The 16,165-nt window shown below is 38.3% G+C and overlaps 1 protein-coding gene across 6 annotated transcripts in view; it reads right to left on the bottom strand.

Annotated features, from left to right (window-relative positions):
* Positions 1-16,165, bottom strand: part of ARK2N (arkadia (RNF111) N-terminal like PKA signaling regulator 2N) — an 85,618-nt gene that overhangs the window by 56,566 nt on the left and 12,887 nt on the right. The window lies entirely within an intron of this gene.

Below are 16,165 nucleotides of genomic sequence, written 5' to 3'. Positions count from 1 at the left end.
GTTTCTGAGATAGACAAAACAAAAACAAAACATCTACTAACAAACAGTGGAATGGAAAAATAAATTGTGGTACATTCTACATTATGGTACAATAAAGGAGCATATAGCAGTGGAAACAAAAGACAACTACATCAACATGGATAAAACAATAAAAACGGTGGTAAGCAAAAAAAAAAAAAAAAAAGCTAACTGCAAAAAAAACCTGTGTCATTCAATGTATACAAAGTCCAAACTAAGACAAAATAAAACTACTTTAAAAAGCAAAGGAATGGTTACCAAAATGTCAGGATAGTGGTTACTATTAGGATAGTTCTTCAGGAACTGAAGAAGAGGGGACAGATTATGAGTATGCAGGGTTTCGTAAGTATTGGTAGGGCAGGACTTCTGGCTACGAGCAAGGGATGGGGTCAGCAAAACTCCCCAAAATGTAATTATAAGGCATGACAAAATTAATCAAAACCACCATTACAGAGCTCTAGGAATCTGTCAAAAGTATACACAAAACATACTGATGTTTAAAAACCTGCAGGATTTTTATTAAGAATAGTGGGGGTCTGTGGTGTTCCTTGCCTGGGGCTGCTCCCATTCCTCCCCCAAATCCATGGAGCTCAATAGGTTCAGCCTAACTCCGTGCAGCAGGCCAAGAGGATGTGAGGGTCAGCTTTTGCACTTACAAAGAGGCCTCACTCAATCTGGAAAGGCTGGCCACACCTACGTCCCAAGGGCATTATAGGGGCAAGTGACAATTTCAGCAAGCAAGCAGGGAGGCCAAGGGTTCCACTAGCCTGAGGATGTGATCATGAATGGGTCAAGCATATTCTTGGCTGAGGCTGCAGGATTATGCAGAGAAAATGCCAAACAGCCCAAGAGAGTTAAAAAAAAAAAAAAAGAAAAGAAAAAGCCAGCAGACTTGAAAACGGCCTGAACTTTAAAATGCTCTCATCCATCCATATACAGATCCATCAATACAGAACAAGAATCCTTATTGGTGGGAGGTATTTGAGCAAAATTTCTGTACAAGTACTGGCTGATTAGTAAACCGTGTTGGAAAGGACAAGAGCAACCATTAGCCAGGTTTAAAATTTAAAATAGGAAAAATAAAAAATAAAAAACTGAGCAGAGACATAAGCAACAACACACTGCAGGAGAGACAGATTTCAGATTTACCCATTACCTAAACAAAAAAAGAGCAACACGTTCAAAGGGAAAAATAGTACGAATCCAAATATATTTGGATATATTTGCAATATATTATCTAAAATGTCCAGTTTTCAAGAAAAAACTGAGACCTTTAAAAAATAGGAAATGTGACTCATACACAGAAGATAAAAGCAGTCACTAGAAAAACAAGTGTCCTCAGATGGCCTTCACAAAGATTTCAAAAGAACTATTTTAAATATGTTCAAAGTACTAAAGAAAGATACGATTTAAAAATTAAAGTATAGCAACAATGAATGAACAAGTAGATAATCTCAATAAGGAAACAAATTATCAAGAGAACCAAATGGACATTCTCCACTTAAGAAATATAAAAATTGATGGGGCACCTGGGTGGCTCAGTCGGTTGAGCGTCTGACTGCAGCTCAGGTCATGATCTTGCAGTTCATTGAGCTCAACCCCACATCGGGCTCTGTGCTGTCAGCTCAGAGCCTGGAGCCTGTTTCAGATTCTGTGTCTCCCTCTCTCTCTGCCCCTCCCCTGCTTGCGCTCTGTCTCTCAAAAATAAATAAAAACTTCAAAAAGGAAAAAAAGAAATATAAAAATTGAAAAGAAATTTCACTACTAGGGCTCAACGACATGTTCAAGATGACAGAACAGAGAAACCAGTGAACAAAATAAGAGAAACTGTGCAATCGGAAGAATAGAAAGAAAAAGAATGAAGAAAAATGAACAGGGCCTCTGAAACACAAGGGACAATGTCAAGAGTATCAACATGTGTGGGGTACCTGGGTGGCTCAGCAGTTAAGCTTCCGACTCTTGGTTTCAGCTCAGGTCATGATCTCACAGTTTGTGGGTCTGAACCCTACATCAGGCTATGCTCTGACATTGCAGATGGAGCCTGCTTGGAATTATTCTCTCTCCTTCTCTCTCTGCCCCTCTCTCCCTCTCTCAAAATAAATAAACTTTTAAAAAAAGAAGAAGAAGGAAAAGAAAAAGAAACACTAGAGGCCAGAAAGTAGAATGACATTCAAAGTGCTGAGGGGAGGGACCGCCTGGGAGGGAGGCTCAGTAGGGCTGAGTGGTGTCCTTTCAGTTTGGCTCAGGTCCTGATCCTGGGGTTGTGGGACTAAGCCCCGTGTTGGGCTCCATGCTGATGTGGAGTCTGCTTGTCTCTCCCTCTGTGCCTCCCACTCCCTACTGCTGGAGCTCTCTCTCTAAAAGAAAAACACAAACAAAAAAGAGAAAAAGAGCGAGAGGGAGAGCGAGAGGGAGAGCGAGAGGGAGAGAGGGGGAGGGGGGGAGAGAGAGAGAGAGAGAGAGAGAGAGAGGGAGAGGGAGAGGGAGAGGGAGAGGGGGAGAGGGAGAGGGAGAGAGAGAGAGAGAGAGAGAGAGAGAGAGGGAGAGAGATAGAAAGGAACAGAGAACAAAGTGCTGAGGAGAAAAACTAAGAATGCTATAACCAACAAAAATATTCTTTCAAAATGAAGACAAAAAGGGGCACCTGGTTAGGCAGTCTGTATAGAGCATGTGACTTTTTATCTTGGGGTCTTAAGTCTGAGCTCCGCGTTGGGTGGAGAGACTACTTTAAAAACAAAAGAATTTTTTCAGGGGTGCCTGGGTGGCTCAGTCAGTTGAGCGTCCAACTTCGGCTCAGGTCATGATCTCATGGTTCGTGAGTTCAAGCCCCGCATCGGGTTCTGTGCTGACAGCTCGGAGTCTGGACCCTGCTTCGGAGTCTGTGTCTCCCTCTCTATCTGCCCCTCCCCCACTTACATTCTCTTTCTCTCTCTCTCTTTCTCTCTCAAAAATAAACATTAAAAAGATTTTTTTTAAAAAAGAAAAACAAAAGAATTTTTAAAAATGGGGTGCCTGGCTGGCTCAGTTGGAAGAGTATGTGACTCCTGATGTCAGGGTCATAGGTTCAAGTCCCACATTGAATGTAGAGATTACTAAAAAAATAAATAAAATGAAGGGAAGAAAAAAAACAGGCACCTGGGTGGCAGAGTCAGTTAAGAGTCGGGCTTTGCCTCAGGTCATGCTCTTGTAGTTCATGGGTTTGAGCCCTGCATCAGGCTCTCTGTCAACACAGAGCCCACTTCAAATCCTCTTTCTCTCTCAAAAATAAACATTTAAAAAAATAAAAATAAAAGATTTAAGAAAGAAAGAAAGAAAGAAAGAAAGAAAGAAAGAAAGAAAGAAAGAAAGAAAGGGAGGGAGGGAGGGAGGAGAAAATTCCCAGATAAACAGACTAAGAAATTTCATTAGTAGCAGACCTGCTTTACAAGAAATAATAAAGGAAATTCTTTAGGCTAAAAGAAAAGAATTTGTGACTCAAATCCACAAAATGAAATGCAGACAACAAAAAATGCTAAATATGTATGTTAGCATAAAAGACGCTATAAATGATTCTTATTTCTTCTCTTAAAAAATAAAAGACTACACAGAGCAGTAATTATAACACTGTATTGCAAGGTTTACAATACACACAGCTGTTATAATATACAAAAGTAATACTATAAAAAGGAAGGAGGAGATGGAGCTCTTCCTTACTGGTGCAATGTTTCTATATTTTATTGAAATTAAATAAACACTAATTTGAAGACAACTGTGACAAATGAAGATACAGATGTAATCTCCATAGCAACCACTAAAATGAATAATACACACACACATACATATCTCCCAAGACAGTAAAGAAGGTACACAGTAACAACAATAAGACATTAGAAAATAAAATGGCAGGGGCACCTGGGTGGCTCAGTTGGTTAAGTATCTGACTCTTGGTTTCAGCTCAGGTCATGATCTCACAGTTCATGAGTTCAAGACCCTCGCTGGGCTCTGTGCTGACAGCTCAGAGCCTACAGCCTGGAGCCTGCTTCGGATTCTGTGTCTCCCTCACTCCCTCTCTGCCTTCCCCACTCGCACTCAGTCTCTCTCTCTCAAAAATAAACAAACATTAACATTTTTTTTAAATATTTAAAAAAATAAAACAGCAAATGTAAATCCAACTAAATTAAAAATTACATTAAATGTAAATGGCCTAAATGCTCCAATCAAAAGGCAGAGACTGTCAGAATAAATAAAAAAGACCCAATTGTATACAGTCTAAGAAACATACCTTAGATTCAAAGATAAAACAGGTTGAGGGAAAATAATGGAAAATGATATAGTATGCAGAGACCAACAACAGGAGAGCTAATGTTTATATAAACATGAGATAAAAAAAGACTAAGACAAGAAATGTTACTAGAGACAAAGAGGGACATTCATAATGATACAAAAGCTAATGTATCAGGAAAATATAAAAATCAAAATACTAACAAAATGGAAAGGAGAGAATTCAACACCAAAAGCTGCAGATTTCCAGTCCTCATCAGATAAAACTAGACAGAAAGTCAGCAAAAATTTAGAAGACTTGAACATTATCAACCAGTTCAACCCACGGGACAATATGGAACACTCCACTCCTTGGATAGTTATTGGCATTTGGAACTAGGTACAGGGTAACCCCAAACTAAGATATGGACTACTGGAAAGTAAAAAGAGAAACAACCAACTTTAATTTGAACTAGATTAATGCTTAGGAATATACGTCTCAAAGGAAAAAATAAAGAGATACAGATTTGGACATTATCCATACAAGAAGAGGTGGTAGATGAATACAGATGAATGGTAGATGAATCAAATTAGAAAAAGCATAAAATAGAGGAGAGACTCTAAACAGACTTTTTTAAAAATGTAAATCTGTTGCTTTAGCATATAAACTGATAGGTAACAAATTATACTTGGACCAAAAAAAGATATAAAAGCATCAAATAAAACACACACATATAAGAAAGTCTTCCTTCTCACAATACATTTTTAGATGTTTAAGAACTTCCTGTGAACTTAGAACTGTGAGAATAGACAATGATTAACGGGGTCTTATCTAAGACCAACCACTATAGGAAACCCTCCTGAGAGTTTTGACATAGCAGAGTATACAAAATCATTAAACACTCAACATAGGAAAGGTCTGCCTTTTACACTGCTCGATTTTACTCCTTTTGGGCTACAATCACTAACCATCCTTTAACACCATTATAAAGACATAAAACGAATGAATGAATAAACTAAAACAGTATTGTTGTTCCTAATGTGACAAATGCAAACTGAAGTCATCTGCTGTTAGAAGTTTACTGTTGCTACAGGCACTTTTCCGTTGAAACCACAAGTTGACACAATCACAGCCCATTATGTGAAACTGCTTCTAGGCAAGATTTTCTCTACAGTCAAGGTAAAATGGGGCATTCTAATTGCTAGCATTCCTACATATCACCACCTTAGACCTGTAAGAAAAATAAGCAGCTAATGCCTCAAACATGATATATACCGATTAACCCATTAATTTACACTGCTTCCCCACACGTACAATCCATATTATTAGATAATTCTTGAATTCCAACATTGCTCTCTTATATAAAACAATACTCTGCAGTAAATACAGCTACTCAGACACAAAAGCAACTTTAAAGATGGTCAACATTTTAATGACAAAATAACAATGCTCCTGATCACTAGAGTACAAGATATAATATTTCCTGTGGTCACAAAAAGTTAAAAAAAAAAAAAAAATCCTTACAGGCACCTGGGTGGCTCAGTTGGTTGAGTGTCCGACTTCTGATATCATGATCGCACAGTTCAAAAGTTCGAGCCCCGCATCGGGCTCTGTGCTGACAGCTCAGAGCCTGGAGCCTGCTTCGGATTCTGTGTCTCCCTCTCTCTTTCTGCCCCTCCCCCGCTTGCACTCTCTCTCTCAAAATAAATATTTTTTAAAAAAAATTTTTAAATCCTTACAAGTGATCCTATTTCCTTGCAATAATGTGGAACTGTTCCAAACAGGACGCCTTCTACTGTTCTAATCTAGCATCAAATACCAAGTAATAGGGCTTACACCAACCACCCTTGGGAGAACACTATGTTTCAAATAGAATTCATGACCTAATTTTTTCCCAAGATTTAGTCTACTTCGGTCCGTCATTTTGTTTAAAATTGATACTAAAAAAGTTCTCTCTGTATCTGTGACCATAAACCATTCAACATAAAAACAATCTATAAGAAACCCCAAAACCTTTCATATAAGTCTACTCTTATTTTCAATATTTAAATTCTTTACCTACTTCCTTCCTCACAAAATATCTATACCCACAAAATGTCAAAGCTACTAAGTATTAAGACCACTAAAACACAAATTTGGGTTCCAAGTTTTCTGCTCTTTAATCAAAACAGTCAGACCCTCTCCTCTAAGTTTTTTTTTTTCTTTTTTAATAAATATTGAAAATAGGGGCACATGGGTGGCTTAGTCAGTTAAGCATCTGACTTTGGCTTAGATGATGATCGTGCAGTTTGAGAGTCTGAGACCTACACAGGGCTCTCGGCTGTCAGCATAGAACTCATTTCAGATCCTCTTTCCCCCTCTCCCTATGTCCCCTCTCCTACTTGCAGTCTCCCTCAAAAAAAAAATATTTTTTTTTGAAAATTTTACCAAAGAAGTGTACACATTGTTAAGTATACAACTTGATGATTTTTACAAAATAAACATATCCATATAATGACCACATAGATAACAGAACACTCCCCAAATCCCAAAAGCCTCCTCCATGCCCTAATCATTACCTGCCCCTCCCCCAAAAGTAACCATCTTTTGGACCTTTATCACCACAGATCAAAGTTGTCTATTCTTAACTTTTAAGATGATATAAAGAAATAGGGGAATAGTCTGTATCCATAGTTTGGAAGACTCATTATTGTTGAGATGTCAATTTTCCCCAATCTGATCCAGATTTGATATATTCCCAATCAAAACCCCAAGCTATTTTGTAGATATAGACATACAGATTCCAAAGTTTATGTGGAAAAGCAAAAGACCCAGAATAGTCAACACAGCACAGAAGGTTGAAGGACTGACATTACTCAGTTTCAAGACTCACTATAAAAGCTACGGTAATCAAGACAATGTCGTACGAGCCAAAAGGCAGACACACAGATAAATGGAACAGAATATAGAGAGCCCAGAACACATTTAACTAACCACTGATGAAAGAGCAATAAAAGCATTTCAATGGATAAATAATTCCATTGAACAAATGGTACTGGAACAACTGGACATTCACATGAAAAAAAAAATCACCTAGGGGGTGGCGGTGGAATAAAAAAAAAAAAAAAATCACCTAGACACAGACCTTACACATTTCACAAAACTTAAAATGGATGAGAGACATAAATGTAAAATGCAAAACTATAAAAATTCTAGTGGAAAACAGGAGAATATTTAAGTGAACTTAGGTTTGGCAATGAATTTTCATTTCTTTTAATGTTATTTTTTGAGAGAAAGACAGGGAGAGTGTGAATCCCAAGCAAGCTCTGCCCTATCAGCACAGAGCCCCCTATGCAGGGCTCAATCTTACCAACTGTGATATCATGACCCACCAAAATCAAGAGTCGCTTAACCGACTGAGCCACCTAAGTGCCCCTGGCAATAAAGTTTTTAAATTTTTTTTTAATGCTTTATTTTTGTTTTTGAGAGAGAGAAAGAGCGCGAGCAAGGGAGAGGCAGAGAGAGGGAGATACAGATTCCAAAGCAGGCTCCAGGCTCTGAGCTGTCAGCACAGAGCCCGACACAGGGCTCGAACCCGTGAACCACCAGATCATAACCGGAGCCAAAGTCAGACACTCAACCAACTGAGCCACCCAGGCGCCCCTTGGCAATGAATTTTTAAATGTAATGCCCAAAGCACAACCCATGAAAGAAAAAATAGACTATTAAAATTAAAAATTTCTGCTCTGCAAAGACACTGTGAAGGGAACGAAATGTTTGAAAAGTATGTCCACGTCTCACTTTAAAAGAAACAAAAACAGGGGCGCCTGGGTGGCTCAGTCGGTTGAGCGTCCGACTTCGGCTCAGGTCATGATCTCATGGTCCGTGAGTTCCAGCCCCACATCGGGCTCTGTGCTGATGGCTCGGAGCCTGGAGCCTGTTTCAGATTCTGTGTCTCCCTCTCTCTCTGACCCTCCCCTGTTCATGCTCTGTCTCTCTCTGTCTCAAAAATAAATAAACGTTAAAAAAAAAGAAACAAAAACAAAGGCACACATCTTTCTTGCTCTTTCACCTCAACTACCAAACTTTAGGATCCAACAGCATCTCTAATTCCTTTTTTTCCCAGTGTTTATTCATTTTTGAAAGACAGAGAAAGAGCACGTGCACATGTGCGATTGGGAGAGAGGCAGGGGGGACAGAGGATCCAAAGTGAGCTCTACACGGATAGCAGAAACAGAAGAGAGCCCAATGTAGGGCTCGAACTCACAAACCATGAAATCATGACCCGAGCAGAAGTCAGGTGCTTAACTGACTGAGCCACTCAGTGCCTCAGCATCTCTAACTCCTTATCTTTCGCTGCTTAACCCAATGCAATCTAACCTCTGTTTCCATTATTCTACCTAAAGTTTGCTAAGACTACCTTTATTTCATGTTATTAAATCCAAAAGACATGTTTAGTCTTCATTCCTTACCTCTGAGCAGTATCTGATGCTGTTAACCATATTTCCTCCTTCTTGAAAATCCCTTTCCACAGACTTCTATACCATCACACTATTCTGGTTTTTCCTCCTTCCTCTCCAATTCAACCAACTTATATCTCCTTTGTTGACTCATTCTCATCTCTCTAAATGTAGTTATTTTTTTAAGAACTGTTTTCCCATTTAATCTGCCATGTTTCATCCCAGTGAAGTCTCAGCTCACATAAGATCATTTAAGTACCAATTCATTAGGAATGGTTAAGACCATTGAGAGAAACCAGGATACATACAACCAAATATTCCATCATCTGTCAACTGGCTTGGTAAGGACTACTTCCAATGTGAGGTGCCAGAATGATGTTCTTCAACTTCAACAAAGAATTATCTTTGACAGGGGCTCTGGGCGCATCATGTCCAAAGTAGCCACTTTAATAACCTACGGGAAGAGTTTCCACCAGGTCATCTTGACTGAATAATTGACATATTCCAGTTTAAAGGATATGAATCAACAACCAGATGAAGAGGCACATGGGGAAAGTATATGGAGCTTCCATGCTCTCTCCAGGCACACCACTCTCCCCAATCTCCTACTGTTCACCAACCTGGAACTCCAAATTTAGTTCTTCATGGCCCAGAGTTGGGCCCTCTTTTCTCTTGTTGTAATTCAAGGTGGTATGATCAACACCCTTAGCTCCCAAATTCACAACTTTAGACCAAAGGGCTCTTCCAAAGATCTCCAAAAACCCGGTGATCAATCGCCTCCTTGACATTCTAGTTAAATTATCTTAAAGATACTGCAAATTTCATGTTTAAAAAGAAACAAAAACAAAAACAAAAACCCAAACCTGCCTTTCCTCTAGCAAGCACTTAATGTGTAATTAATTCTGTATTGTTATCAAATCCAAAAGGGATACCCCCAAATTCCATTTTAACACCACATCCTATCAATTTGGCCACCCAAATATCCCAAATATCCTTCAGGCATTTTCATTTCCCTACTGCCTGGACTACTATAATAATCATAGTGGTCTCCTCATACCCACTCTTGATTGCTACAAATGCAGCCAGAATTATTTTGTTTAAAAACTAAAATCTGATCTTGTTATATGTCTCTTCAAACTCTTCAAAATATTAAAACCATTTTTAAAAGAAAAACTAGGGCAGAGGGTATTTAATTCAACTAATATGTATCAAATACCTATTATGTCAAGCAACTAGGTCTGGGCTTACAAAAATGAATAAATCACAGTACTCACACTGAGATATAATCAGAAACAAATCTGTGGCTTGAAAACCTACTATTTAAGTGTTTCAGAGCAGTTAAAGACAGTAAGCAGCTCACACAAATGAACTGGATGAATGTAACAAGTAGTGCAAAATTAAGGAAGTGCTACAGGAGAGGTATAAACAACTCCAGACATTCACCAGATCAGAACCAGGAAAACTATCTATGAAGAAGATAATAAAATATGGGTTTGGAAAGGTAAGAATGATTTTAATAAATGAAAGCAAGGATAAAATGGGCTACCACAGAATCTTAAAACTGTATACCAAGAGAGACATGAGAAAAAACATTAAAAGCAAGAAAGGTCAGAGGCACTGGACTCAAAACCCAAGATGGGATTTCAAAGTTTCATTTGAGATAACTTAAAATTGATTAGATTAATATGAAGAGGTCTATGTTAGCAAAGACAATAATCCTGCATAAATAAAACTGCTGTCAGTCACTTTTCATCAATGTTACTCTCAGCATTCATACAATATGGTAGTAACACTAATTCAATACAGTGGTAGCCATAAGATATGGTGATCCACACCTTTCCAACAAGAGAACAAAAGTTCCTAAGAACATCATTCCTGATGCAAGAAAAGAAAGTTAATTTGAAGCACCATGTATCCACTGACAAATTATTGATGTTCTCTAAGCCACAATTTCCTTGTTTCTAAAACTTCAGTCCTTGGCAGGACAAAATGAGTAACACATGCAAAGCACCTAGTACACAACTTCAAAGTCAAATTTCAAGAAACAGTATTTTTTTAAACCTTTCTATTCTCTCTTCTTCCTCTTCACTTCAAGTTCCTCACAGAACGAACATTGTAACATGTCTACAATGTTATCTGAATCCATTCATGTATTAGGCACATATTTATTGAGTACCTGTGCCAGGCACTGGGAAATATGCAGTACTTCCCTGACAGTAAAGTCTAAGAAAGAGACAAATGAATAATCACACAACTGAATAATCACACAAACATGAAATTTACTACTGTGGTAAGTATGTCAGAGAGAAGATATATTGGCACCATAAAAAGAGAAAAAGAAAGAGGAATGTAACATAGCCAAAAGTAAATAGGAACCCACTATTACAAAGAGAGGAAGGAGACATAGATTTAAGTTGATTTGTACACTCTGGCTGCATCGTGGAGACAGGATGGAAAAGGAGACAAGTAAATGTCAGTAGAACAATTCAAAGGCAAGGTAAAAAAAAATTACAGTAGCTCTGGACTAATGGTTCTGGCAACATGTGGATGTGGATGGATGTGAGATCATGGAGCAAACATGCGGAGTGAGAAAGGCACGTGTCAAGGGCAAGTCTTCGGTTTCTGGATTCTGCAACTAGACTGACAGTAGAACCAATCACTAAGAGAACATGAAAGGACCTGTGTAGTGAATGGAAGAGAAAAGGACATCAAGAGTTTGGTTTTAGGCTTACGGATTCTAAAGTGCCTTTGAGACATCCAAAGAAATGTTGGAGAAGCACTAGATATTTCATATTGAGGTCTAAGCTCAGCAGAGGTTGGGGAGGGATTTTCCTGCCAAGAATATTAAAGTAATCTTGGCACTCCTAAGACCAAATAAAACAATGAACTGGAAAAAATCTCATCTTTGACAATCGGCTACGATTTTCTCTATTTTTCTCTGTGCACCTCTCACTGTATGTGTAAGTAATGACATGAAGAAGAAAGGCAGCAGGGCGCCTGGGTGGCTCAGCTGGTTGGGCATCTGACTCTTGATTTTGGCTCATGTCATGATTCTAGGGTCGTGGGATTAAGCCTCACTTTGGGCTCTGCACGGAACATGGAGCCTGCTTGAGATTCTCTCTGCCCCTCTCCACAATTCATGCTTGCTCTTTCTTAAAATAAAAAAGAGAGAAAGAAAAGAAAAAAGAGAAAAGAAAAGAAAAGAAAAGAAAAGAAAAGAAAAGAAAAGAAAAGAAAAGAAAAAGAAATGCAGCAGAGAAGAAAAAAATAATTTAGGTAGGAGTCAGGAACTTGGGTTCTAATCTTCATTCTGCCACTAACTGTATAACCTAGGATGAGTCTCAACCTTTGTTCTTCAGTTCCTAATCTGTAAAAGTTAAAAAGGAGTAGGAAGTAGAAATACACATTCTGAAGGTTAAAAGAAACACGTGCATATATGAAACAACATAATGCTTTAAAAAGTCTAAAGCATAGGGGCACCTGGGTGGCTCGGTTGCGTGTCTGACTTCGGCTCAGGTCATGATCTCACGGTTCATGAGTTTGAGCCCTGTGTCAGGCTCTGGGCTAACAGCTCAGAGCCTGGAGCCTGCTTCAGAGTCTGTGTCTCCCTCTCTCTCTGCCCCACCCCTGCTCACACTCTGTCTTTCTCGCTCTCAAAAATAAATAAACATTAAAAAGTCTAAAGCATAGACTGCCCAAGCACACTACTTAGACACTTCTCAATACATAGCATTTATGTAGGAAAGAGGAGTAGTTTTAGTAGTATTTTAGTGCTAATCTTACATTTTTGTAAAAATAACTGCAAATTATCCAGCCTTTGGATGACTGCATGGAACTGTTTGATGCCCAAGGATACACTACATCTGTTCATATGTATAAAAACAGTAACACTATTAAAGTCAAGCACTCTTTAATCTCCAGAAAACTGCTAAGCATTTAAATGCATTAACCCACCCCCAACAACCCCATAAGGTAAATACTATTATTCTATTTTACAGATAGAAGCAAAGTTAAGGAATTTGCACAAACTCACAAAGTTAATACTGGAGTCAGGATTTTCTCAGAAGCAACTCCAGAGTCCAAGTTCTTTATCAGTCATCATCACTCCACAGTACATCCCACCTAGCACTATATCTTAAAACAACGAGCCACTCAATAAATATTTGCTATTGACAACCCTCAATCCATCACTCTTAATTTATCATAAACAATTAGGTGATAGTTTTGCTAAACCATAAAGCGTAAGGGCTTTGGAGTCAGAGAAACAAATAGAGATTACACAGAGGAGTTAATACAGAGAATCTGTAGATTCTGAACCACTTAGATACAATATTTAACTGGTGCTCCCTCCCCCCAAAAATGTTAGGATTAAGTAAAAGGAGAGCAAAGTGCCATGCAAAACCCAGAAGACTTACAGTAATATGACCTTTGTTTTTATCTGAAGCCTATGTGACTTTGGACAAGTCATGTAACCTCACTAAGCACATTTTCCAGCTACAAAATGATACTACAGTTAAGTACTAAACTAAGAATGTTATTTTGAGTATTAATTTCACTTACAATTTACTGATTGTAAACCAGTCAATGCTAGATTAACAATGGAGAAACATTTAATTTGCATTTTACTGTTTTTAAAATAGAACTATTCTTATCTTAGCCTAGGAGAAAAATTTCCTCTAACACTTGCCATCTTTTGAAAAGCTAATAATAAAACCCTTACAGGGGGAAACCACCTGGGGGGGGGGATAAATATTTGCTATAGATGACAGTAATAAAGTCAAGAAAAAGAATGCTTTCAATATTGTGTTTTCAGTCAAAAATGCTACAGGCTAGCTGCAAAAATTGGAAACAACCAAGACATCCTTCAGCAGGTGACCAAGTAAACTATGGTACATCCCAACAATGGAATATTATTCGGTACTAAAAAGAAATGGGCTATTAAGCCACGAAAAGACCTGAAGAAAACTTAAATGTATGTGACTAAGTAAAAGAAGCCAATCTGAAAAGGCTATATACTCTATAATTCAAACTATATGGCATTCTAGAAAAGGCAAAACTATACAGAGAGTAAAAAGATCAGTGGTTGCCAGAGGCTCAGAGGAAGGAAAGATGAACAAGTGGACCACAGAGGATGTTTAGGGCAGTGAAAACTACTCTGTGTGATACTACAATGGTGGATACACATTATGTGTCCAAAACCAGAAATTATACAACACCAAGAGTTAGCTCTAATGTTAACTATGGACTCTGGGTGATGATGTGTCAATGGAGGTCCCTCAGTTGTTAGAAATGTACCACCCTGATTAAGGATATTGATAATGGGGCAGACCAAGCATGTGTGGGACCAAGGGGTACATGGAAAACTCTCTGTACTTTCCATTCAATTTTGCTGTGAACCTTAAACTACTTAAAAAAAAAAAAAAAAAAAAAAAAAAAAGTCTTAAAATAAATTGCCAAAAAAAAAAAAAAAAATTCATGGTTGCCAAAGAGGAATGGAGAAGGGGAAGGAATAGTAAGTAAAGCAAAGGAAATCTTTAGGGCGGTGAAACTATTCTGCTGGATACCACAATGACCAACAGGCATTAGGCATCTGTCAAAATCCACAGAACTGTTATTCTGTGTTATGGTATCTGTTTTTCAACACAAAAAGTGGGGCCTAACTAATGTAAACATGGACTTTAGTAATGTATCAATATTAGCTCATCAATTGTAACAAGTGTACCAAACTAATGCAAGATGTTATTCAAAGGGAAACTGAAGAGGGGCTATGCAGGAATTCTGCACTTTCTGCTCAATTTTTTAGCAAATCTAAAACTACTCTGAAATATAAATTCTATTAATTTTTTCTAAATGCTGAGGAAACTGTTAGCTTGGAGCTGTTGGAAAACCAATTTTGCCCTCATAAAAGAAAAGTCTGGCTAAAAATGAAGCCCACGAAGAAAAGCAGTAGAAAGCCAGTATACAAAGAGAAAAATAGTGCCCAGATGATATCAAATGAGTTTCTAGCCCCAAACAGGCTAGAGGCCAGTTGTACCTTGGATTTATCAAAGTTAAATGAACCTATCAGATCTCATTTTTGCTTTCTAAAAATGCATGTGGTGCTACAGTACACATATGGTACAGTCATCTGCGTAAACATTATTGCAGGAGCTAGGGGTCACTGTATACAGAAAACAGATCTACTTGCAGACTTCATTGAAAAGTCAACACCAGAGCAATCTGCATTACCCTGCATTACCCTGGCCCTTGTATCTTGGCATCCTAGTGCCTCCAAGCACTGCTACTAGTGACTATAGTCAATTTCAGACACAGCATAAAATTCGACCATGTAATTAGCCAAGACCTCAATGTTTCAAAAAGGCTCAAGGAACATTTTAAAAAATAATAAGTAGGCAATTTCAACTGAAAAACCTACTAAAAGAGTGCTTCAGTCACTATTACTTTTAAAAAAGAAACTGATGAGGAATGCCTGAAGTGGCTCAGTCAGTTAAGCCTCCCAAGTCTTCATTTAGGCTCAGGTCATGATCTCACAGTTTGTGGGATCAAGCCCCGCACTGGGCTCTGTGCTGACAGCTCAGAGCCTGCTTGGGATTCTCCCTTTCCCTCTCTCCCTGCCCCTCTCCCATTGGTACACTTGCATGCTCTCTCTCTCAAAATAAACTTAAAAAAGAAAAGAAGAAACTGATCAATGTTTTATTGCTTGTTTGTAGACCCTTTATAAAGCTGTAATTTAAAAAGATACAAAGAATGAGTGGTCTGCCCACACTGACAACTTCCTAAACAATTCCATTTAGGTTTCCAGAACATTTTAATTATTTTTATTAATTATTGCTCATAGTTAACCTGAAATGTATAATCCTCATTTCTAAGAAAAGAATATGTAGGTCAATGGCCAAGATATATTTAGATAGAATCAGATAGATATATTTAGTAGAACAGTTTCTGAATTTCCAACCTGCTTCTTAACCTAAGACTAGACTGTGCTACCCAAGTAGCCTCCTTCAACCAAAATGAAAGTTCTCAACATCTGGATCTTTACAAAAGATAATTTAGGTTATATTTTTTTTTTTTAATTTTTTTTTCAACGTTTTTTATTTATTTTTGGGACAGAGAGAGACAGAGCATGAACGGGGGAGGCGCAGAGAGAGAGGGAGACACAGAATCGGAAACAGGCTCCAGGCTCCGAGCCATCAGCCCAGAGCCTGACGTGGGGCTCGAACTCACGGACCGCGAGATCGTGACCTGGCTGAAGTCGGACGCTTAACCGACTACGCCACCCAGGTGCCCCATAGGTTATATATTTTAAAAATAAGGCTTTCATACAGGCTCCTCAAAATAAGTTTTCCTAATGTATTTGAGGTTTAATATTTAAAATTTGGGGTTTCCCCACAAATATACAAGAATATATCTCCTGAGTGAATAAAGGTATATCTACATTGTACACTGAAGAAGGTAAACAAGACTGCTC

This window comes from Panthera pardus, unplaced genomic scaffold (genome assembly GCF_024362965.1).
Source record: "Panthera pardus isolate Hobbes unplaced genomic scaffold, ASM2436296v1 HiC_scaffold_15, whole genome shotgun sequence".
Taxonomy (NCBI): Eukaryota; Metazoa; Chordata; class Mammalia; order Carnivora; family Felidae; genus Panthera; species Panthera pardus.
This window is presented reverse-complemented; position numbering and strand designations above follow the sequence as displayed.